This window comes from Heterodontus francisci, chromosome 20, assembly GCF_036365525.1.
Source record: "Heterodontus francisci isolate sHetFra1 chromosome 20, sHetFra1.hap1, whole genome shotgun sequence".
NCBI classification, from domain to species: Eukaryota; Metazoa; Chordata; class Chondrichthyes; order Heterodontiformes; family Heterodontidae; genus Heterodontus; species Heterodontus francisci.
In genome coordinates this window covers 18,580,934-18,589,745 of record NC_090390.1, presented here as the reverse complement: position 1 = coordinate 18,589,745, position 8,812 = coordinate 18,580,934, and the positions used below count along the sequence as shown (strand labels likewise).

The following is an 8,812-nucleotide window of genomic DNA, read 5'->3' as shown; positions in this document are numbered from 1 at the left end:
TGCCCTGAGGAACTCCTGCAGTGATGTCCTGGAGCTCAGCTCCAACAACCACAACAGTCTTCCTTTGCGTTAGATATGACTCCAACCAGTGGAGAGTTTTCCCCCGATTCCCATTGACTTCACTTTTGCTAGGGCTCCTTGATGCCATATTCGGTCAAATGCTGCTTTGATGTCAAGGGCAGTCACTCTCACTTCACCTCTTGAGTTCAGCTCTTTTGTCCATGTTTGAACCAAGGCTGTGATAAGGTCAGGAGCTGAGCGGCCCTGGCAGAACCCAAACTTAGCATCTCTGAACAGGTTATTGCTAAGCAAGTGCCGCTTGATGGCACTGTTGATGACACCTTCCATCACTTTGCTGGTGATCGAGAGTCGACTGATGGGGCGATAATTGGCCGGGTTGGACTTGTCCTGCTTTTTGTGTACAGGACATACCTGGGCAATTTTACACATTGCCGGGTAGATGCTAGTGTTGTAGCTGTACTGGAACAGCTTGGCTAGGGGCGCGGCAAGTTCTGGAGCACAGGTCTTCAATATTATTGCCAGAATATTGTCAGGGCCCATAGCCTTTGCAGTATCCAGTGTCTCCAGTCGTTTCTTGATGTCACGCAGGGTGAATCGAATTGGCTGAAGTCTGGCGTCTGTGATGCTGGGGGCTTCAGGAGGAGGCTGCATACCCGGTGCAGACACAATAAACTGAATGGCCTCCTTCTGTGCTCTAACATTTCTGAGATATCCCTCAGTAATCCCGCTGGTCAAAATGTTTATATCACTCTCTAACTTTTTAACTTCTTTGGCTTCCACTGCCTCCTCGGATAGGTTGATCCAAATAATTACCAACCTTACATTACTTGCCACTGGAAAGTTAATCATAAATGTGAGGCGCACCTCAATAAGTTATCAGTTTAATTATATCAAAAGTGATTTCATGAAACTATCCAGAATAAATCATGTCACAAAATAGTTGCATTTAAAATTGCTGAGGTATGAAATTGCACACATTAAAGGACAATTTCCTGAACATGTGCTTCAGGCATGGAGCCTCACCCATTGGATGCCTGAGCACAAACCCTACAATTGTACATCCTCAGTATACACATCCAGCAGGTGACACTCAGCATCTGGGAACCCTACAATATTAAGTGTACTTAGGTTCAAAACCCACTCCAGAGACAAGAGTACATAATCCAAGCTGATACTTCACTGTGGTGCTGAGGGAGTCCTACACTGTCGTGGAGCTGTCTTTCAGATGAGGCAACAACAACTTGCATTTATATAGCACCTTTAATGTTGCAAAGTGTCCCAAGGTGTTTCATCGGAGCACTATAAAACTTTTGACACCAAGTCACATTAGGACAGATCAATGATGTAGGTTTTAAGGAGCATCTTAAAGGAGTAAGGAGGAGTAGAGAGAAAAGGTTTAGGGGGGAATGCCAGAGCTTAGGGCCTAGGCAGCTGAGGGCACGGCCACCAATGTTGGAGTGATTAAAATCAGGGATGCTCAAGAAGCCGGAATTAGAGGAGCACAGATAACGTGGAGGATTGTGGGGCTGGAGGAAATTACAAAGATAGGGAGAAGTGAGGTTACTGAAGGATTTGAAAACAAGGATGAGAATATTAAAATTGAGGAGTTGCTTTACCAGGAGACAACGTAGATTAGCGAGCAAAGGGTTATGAGTGAATGGAACTTGCCATGAGTTAGAACATTAAATTGAGGCCCCATCTGCCTTCTCAGGTGGATATAAAAGATCCCATGGCCTATTTTGTGGAAGAACAGGGAAGTGATCCTGATGTCCTGGCCAATATTTATCCCTCAACCAACATCACGAGAGGTTATCTGATCATTATCTCATTGCTGTTTGTGGGAGCTTGCTGTGTGCAAATTGGCTTGCGCGTTTCCTACATTACAACAGCAACTACACTTCAAAAATGCTTAATTGGCTATAAAGTGCTTTGGGACATGCTGAGATTGTGAACGTCACTATATTAATGCAAGTACTTCTTCCTTAAAGCAAATTAAATCTGTATTACAGTTGGATTGGGGGTAAAATATTCTCCATTTATAATTTGCAGATATTCTTATATAAAAATTTACCTATTCAGTGATGTGCATCTTGTTTACTCATGGTTTCTCCAGACTTACGTACTCTCTACAACACTGGAAAGAAATCAGATTTTGTAGTACCCTTGTCTGCTTTGTCGTACAAACCTATTTGCAATTCTGATATCCACTTGACATTTAAATGGAGCTAATATCTTTTCTGTAAATTGCAATATAGTCCTTTTGATGTCAAAATGATGCATGATTGGCTCTTTTCAATAGGCGAGATTTTGTAAACAGCTACAGAAAGGGAAATAATACATCAAACTGATAAGAAAAACACAGCACAGCTCCAACCAGTCTGTATGTAAAACGACACCCATACTTAACTATTTAAAAAATACAAAAGCAAAATACTGCGAATGCTGGAAATCTGAAATAAAAACAAAAAATGCCAGAAATACTCTGCAGTGTAGACAGCATCTGTGGAGAGAGAAATAAAGTTAATGTTTATGCCATATCTCTGCCCCCACATTACCACCCAGGAGTTTGTAGGGATCCCCCACAGACGGGCACAGGACCTACGCCTGTAACGAACATAGGCCCAGCATTACAACGCAAAGGAGATATGAGGGGACACTCCAACCTCAAGCCTCAGTTTCCTCATCCTGTGCCCATCAGGTGCCCCAGCAGAGGGGCGACTAAAGACATCTAATTCACGGGCCTGCTCCAGGACTCCCCCAGATTGGAGAGCCTGCAATGACCCTGAAAGCAGCTCAAAAATGAAGGAGGCAGCTTAGCACATTTTGTGTGGGCCCTCTACACGATGATCTAAAGGTCTCAGGGCCTGTGGGCTGCAGCAGCCAGAGGTCCCCAATGGTGGGAGTTCGGAGCTCAGCTGTTTTCTGTAGCAGGGCCTAGTCAGGGGTTGGGCTTGTGCTGAGAATGTGCAAATTGCCAAGACAGATAAACTGCAAGCTTCTGCTTTAACTAACTGGTGCAGTGCAGCTCAGATGGGTTAGCAAAGAAGAATGAACCCTTTAATCTTCATCTGAAATAACTCAAGACAGGAAAGAGGAAGTAAGTTATTATATTCAACACACAAATATTGTAGTATTGAAATATGTAATATGTTATACATATATGAAATGAGACTTTGCATTTTGCCATGCTTTAATTTATACATGTTGCATTGTTATTAGTAGCGTCTTCAGTAGTGTTTCAGGGACGATTTGGAGAAGGTCTCAGGCTCAGATAAGAGTTAACTCCAAACTGTTTATTATTTACATTATACTATATACACACTCCTCAAGCCACCTAAGCTAGCATCCTCTGTGTTGCTCCTTCTTCTTCAGCCTTTCTCATTGGACTATTGCATCATCACTCTTACAGTGGGAGGGGTCTCTCTCACTGCCTTCTGCATTAACCCTTTATATCCTATACTACACAGTCTACATGAATTCAAAGTCATTTTGACTCAAAAATTTCAAATGATAATATATTAAGCAATTTCAGCAAAACAGCCCCTGAAATTTTTTGGGGGGTACAGTAGCATGGGGATTATATTGCTGGATTTATAAACCAGAGGCTTGGATGAACTAGAGATTTGAGTTCAAATCCTGCAACATCAACTGAAGGTTTTGAATTTAATCAATGAAATCTGGAGTAAAAAGTTAGTATCAGTAATGTTGAACATGTAACGACAAGATTGTTGCAAAAACCCATCTGGTTCATTTTGCCCTTTAGGGAAAGCAATCTGCCATCGTTATGTGGTCTGGCCTCCAGACCCACAGCAATGTGGTTGACTCAGAACTGCCCTCTGAAATGGCCTAGCAAGCCACTCAGTTGTACTAAAACCACTACAACCTTTACCACACAGACTGTAGTAATACAAGAAGTGCAGCTCACCATGTCCTTCTCAAGGGCAATTCAGGATGGGCAATAAATGCTGGCCTTGCCAGTGACACTCACGTACCATGAATAAATTGAAAAAAAGTAAATTAAGATGATGGGCGTCTCTGCCAGTGCAAGTGTGGATTGTCCCACACAAAACCTCACTCAGGCATCACTCCTAAACTTGCTAACCTATACCAGCTCCCTGCCACCCTAAAGATCACAATTTAAAATCCTTGTGCTCATTCACAAATCATTCAGTGCCCACACCCTACCTCTAAATGTTCTCTTCCACATCTTCCAGTTCCCTAACTCTCAGCCATCCAGCCCTAACTTTCAGAACTCCTTACCGATATTCATCTGTCTCTCAGCCATCTTTAAAAGCCTTTCAAAAACACACCACTTGGCTCTTTCAGTCCTGTCTCTAATCCTTCTCACAAAGGCTGGGCATCTGCTCTCTCTCTCTCTCTCAACGCTGTGAAATCCTTTAGGACATTTCTCGACATGAAAGGCGCAATGTTAGTGCAACTTATTGCTAAACAGTGCTGACCAATCACAGAATGACTGACAACATCACTTCTCACCGCCACAGCCAGCGTTAAAAACCCAGTTTCGTGTCTTGTGCCAGCGGTAGATCAATCGTGAATAGGCCGACAACGGCACACCAGCCCCTGAGGTGCATCTTATTCACTGTGACAGTGTGCAGTCAGTCTAACCAGATCGATGGGTTGGCTCAGACCCCGCACTCTCACCTGGGCTGCAGGTTAATATCACAGGGACCAGCACTGGGGCAGAGAGAGTGTGTGTAGCTGAAGCTGGGATATGGAGATGAAGCAATTTGCAGAGTTGTGCTGTACTATGTTGTGAAATGTCGCCTCTGCTGTTTATTCAGTGTAGCAGCGATGGCCGAGTGGTTAAGGCGTTGGACTTGAAATCCAATGGGGTCTCCCCGCGCAGGTTCGAACCCTGCTCGCTGCGGTTCCTGTTTTTCTGAACTGAGATAAATTTTCCGGTACCACACTCGAGCCTCAAATCCTCCCCTGCCCCTGAGTTATTCCTGCCACAAGCTGCTTGTTGATGCTGTGTATCCTCACAGTAACTCACAGTAATGCAATCCCAAGTGATCCCTCCCCCAAATACACACACTGTAAACCGCAGGCGCCCGTTCTCAGCGAGCCTGCACGGTAAATACCCTGTCAATTTCACCCAGTCAGTTACACACAAGGGGCAGGACATGGAAAGAGGCACTGACTGTAATATAACACATGAGCATGACTGCCCCCCACCCCCCACCCCCTTTTTAGTTTTATTTTTTTATTTTTGTTTGTTTCATCGTTCATTTTTTTTACCACGTGCCTGCCCACTGTTTTTTTTTCATGTTTGTGCTTTTGGCCAGGGCTGTTCGTTATTCGGTCATTTAACACCCTCTCTGCACTAACGCTTTGTCTTTCACCACACCATTAACACACACTTTGCCTTTGCTCCATGACCTTCTGGTCAGTTATTCTCTGTGACCCTCTGTCCTATCAATACCTTCCCTTTTATTATCTTTTGCCCCAGCCCCGTTTTATTTGCTGAAAACCTAATACATTTCTAACTTTTGCCAGTTCCGATGAAAGGTCACTGACCAGACATTAACTCTCTCCACAGATGCTGCCAGACCTGCTGAATATTTCCAGTATTTTTTGTTTTTATTATTAATATTATACAACTCCGGACATTGCATTTTATGAATTATTGCAGAGGGCGCCGGGTCTACAGTGTGGGGTTGTGATTTTGCTCGCAATTCTCGACTTGTTGCCATAATGAGGCTCACAGCATTTTGCTTCTTTCCTCCACAGTGGTGTTTGCTCCCTGCTTATAAATGTTCTCTGAATATATCTAAACAGCCCCATTGGCACTATAATATGGATATATATAATATAGATCAGTATAAGATCAGGCTGCCAACTCTGGTTTCATATGTTTCCGACGGTTTCATCACGTGGCTTCCTGTCGCTGACAGCCCCGCCCCAAACACTATTGGTCGTCTGAAATGTCCATCATCGTACCACTGCCTTCCCACACCAATCAGAAAACATAAAGTCTCTCCATTACCTGATTAGATGATTCCCCTCTCCAATATTCTTGTGACAAATACACAGAAGTCTTCAACAAAAATGAACAAAATCACAATCTTTTTAAAGCCTCTGTAATTTCTCTCCAGAGCTTGTTCAAAAAGTGACTAACCTTCAACTCCTGGGGACCCCAGGCCAATACTGGAAGGTTGTCAAAACTATTATGGAAAGAAAAAAGGCGTGCATTTATACAACGTTTTCACGTGCCAAAGCACTTTACAGCCAATGAAGTACTTTTGAAGTGTAGTCACTGTTGTAATGTAGGAAACGCAGCAGCCAATTTATGCACAGCAAGCTCCCATGAACAGCAATGTGATAAAGACAAGATAATCTGTTTTTATGATATTGATTGAGGGATAAATACTGGCCAGGACACCGGGGATAACTCCCCTGCTTTACTTCAAAATAACATCATGGGATTTTTTCTATCTGACAGGGCTGATGCAGCCTTGGTTCAACATCTCATCCAAAGGCTGACAGCTACAGTAGTGCAGCACTCCCCCAGTACTGCACTGAAGTATCACCTTTGATTATTGTGCTCAAGTCTGTGACAGGTGGTATGAACCCTGACTTAATGAGTGTTTCCAACATTTTCTGCTTTTATTTCAGATTTCCAGAAACATCCACGTTATTTGGCTGTTTTTTTTTGTCCTTTATACTTGTCCTGGCCTACTATAGCAGCAGCAGCAGCTTGAAAAACTGTGGTCTCCTCTATCTTTGGGAAGTTTATTAATTTCCCACTACCCAAATCTGTGCAGTAGGACCACTAGTTGGTAAGTAGCCCACTATATCTCATTCCAGTTTGCAAGCCAGCTAAATGGTGTATCGCAAAATCACATGCTACCTTTCCTACAGACATTTGTTCAATATTTCCTTGTTTCCTGATATTTTATGGTTTCCATGAGTGCCTAGTCAAGGACAGCCCAAGCAACATATAGAAATAAGGGAATTGTTACAGAATTATAGAAATTACAACCCAGAAGTAACTCAACTATCTATTATCCCTGTGCCAGTGCTGACTCCTAAACTGGACATATCTACACAAATCCCTTTCTCCCCTACACTTTCCCTGTATCTTAGTCTTTCAAAAAATAATCCCACCCTCTTTCAAATTATATTATCAGGGATAATCCTCTGGTGTAGCGCTCCTGGCGGGAGCCTCACCATCCAGGATCACATACTGGCGATATGGACACGTTGCGAAGATGTCAAATGCAACGCTACATAGATAAGAACATAAGAAATACGAGGAGTAGGTGATACGGCTCTTCAAGCCTGCTCATCATATTCCCTGATTTCCTTGGTTCCCAAAAATTTATCAGTCTCTGTCTTGATTACACTCCGAGCATCCACGGCCCTCTAGGGTAGAGAATTCCAAAGATGCACAATCTTCTGGTGAAGAAATTTCTCCTCTTCTTAGTCCTAAATGGCTGGTCTATTATCCTGAGATTATGCTCCCTAGTTCCAGACTCTCCAGTCAGGGGAAGTACCCTGTCAGTATCTAGATCTGAAATAATGTGTGCTGTCTGTGGGACTTTGCTGTATGCAAACTGGCTGCAGCAATCCCTACTTTACAACAGCGACTATACTTTAAAACGTATGACATTGGATCTAAAATGCTTTGGGATATCCTGAAGTTGTGAAAGGCACTATATAAATACAATCTTCTTTTACTGGAATATGGAATATAATTATGATGAAAGATGTAAAAAAAGGGCTAGATTCACAGTAGCAGAAAAGGTTAAGGAGGAGAATCTAGCAAAAGTTTTCGAAGATTTCCAAAGTGTTAAATGGAAAAAGCTTATTTACATTGGTTGACATGAAGAGAGTAGTTAGTAAAGCATATGGGATCTTGGGCTTCATAAATAGAGGTATTGAGTACAAAAGCAACAAAGTTATGCTGAACCTTTATAATGCTCTGGTTAGGCTCCAACCAGAGTATTGTGTGCTGTACTGGTCCACACAATTTAGGAAGGATGTGAGGGTCCTTGAGAGGGTGCAGAGGAGATTTACCAGAATGGTTCATGAGATGAGGGATCTTAGCTTCAAGGATAGGTTGGAGAAGCTGGGGTGGTTCTCCTTGGAGGAAAGGAAGTTGAGGGGGGGTTTGACCAGAGGTGTACGAGATTATGACAGGTTTAGATAAGGTAGATAAAGAAAAACCATTCCCATTAGCTGATGGTATAAGGACTAGGGGACACAGATTTAAGGTTTTGGGCAAGAGTTGCAGTGGGGATGTGCGGAAGCAATTTTTACTCAGTGAGTGATAATGACTTGGACCTTGCTGTCTACAAGGATGGTGGAAGCAGAGACGATGAATGTTTTCAAAAGGAAATTGGATGGGCACTTGAGGGAAATAAACTTGCAGGGCTAGGGGGATCGAGCGGAGGAATAGGACTGACTGGATTGATCAAGAAAGAGTTGGTATGGACTTGATGGGCCTAATGGCCTCCTCTGTGCTGGAATGATTCCAGGATTCTATGAAATGGGGTTATTTGAGTAAATAAGACCTTTTTCCCCTTGATTTGAAGTATGATAACCTTCATATACACGTTTGATACTACATTTTAGTTACATTAATTGATGTACTGTGGCACCGCTCATGCGTTGCTATGATCTGGAGCACTGTTGAGATGCTAAGATGGAACTATATTTAATCTGTCTGTTCCTTTAAAGGCATTACTCAGGTGTCCTGTGTGAGGAAATGGTTGAAACAGGTAATAGATAATAATAGCTGCTTGTAAACTCCCAAAGTCACTTAGAG

The 8,812-nt window shown here is 42.9% G+C and overlaps 1 non-coding gene across 1 annotated transcript; it reads left to right on the top strand.

Annotated features, from left to right (window-relative positions):
* The first annotated feature begins 4,827 nt into the window (after positions 1–4,827).
* trnas-uga (transfer RNA serine (anticodon UGA)) lies at positions 4,828–4,909 on the top strand. Its single transcript has one exon. It is a non-coding gene; the product is annotated as a tRNA-Ser (tRNA).
* Positions 4,910–8,812: the final 3,903 nt, after the last annotated feature.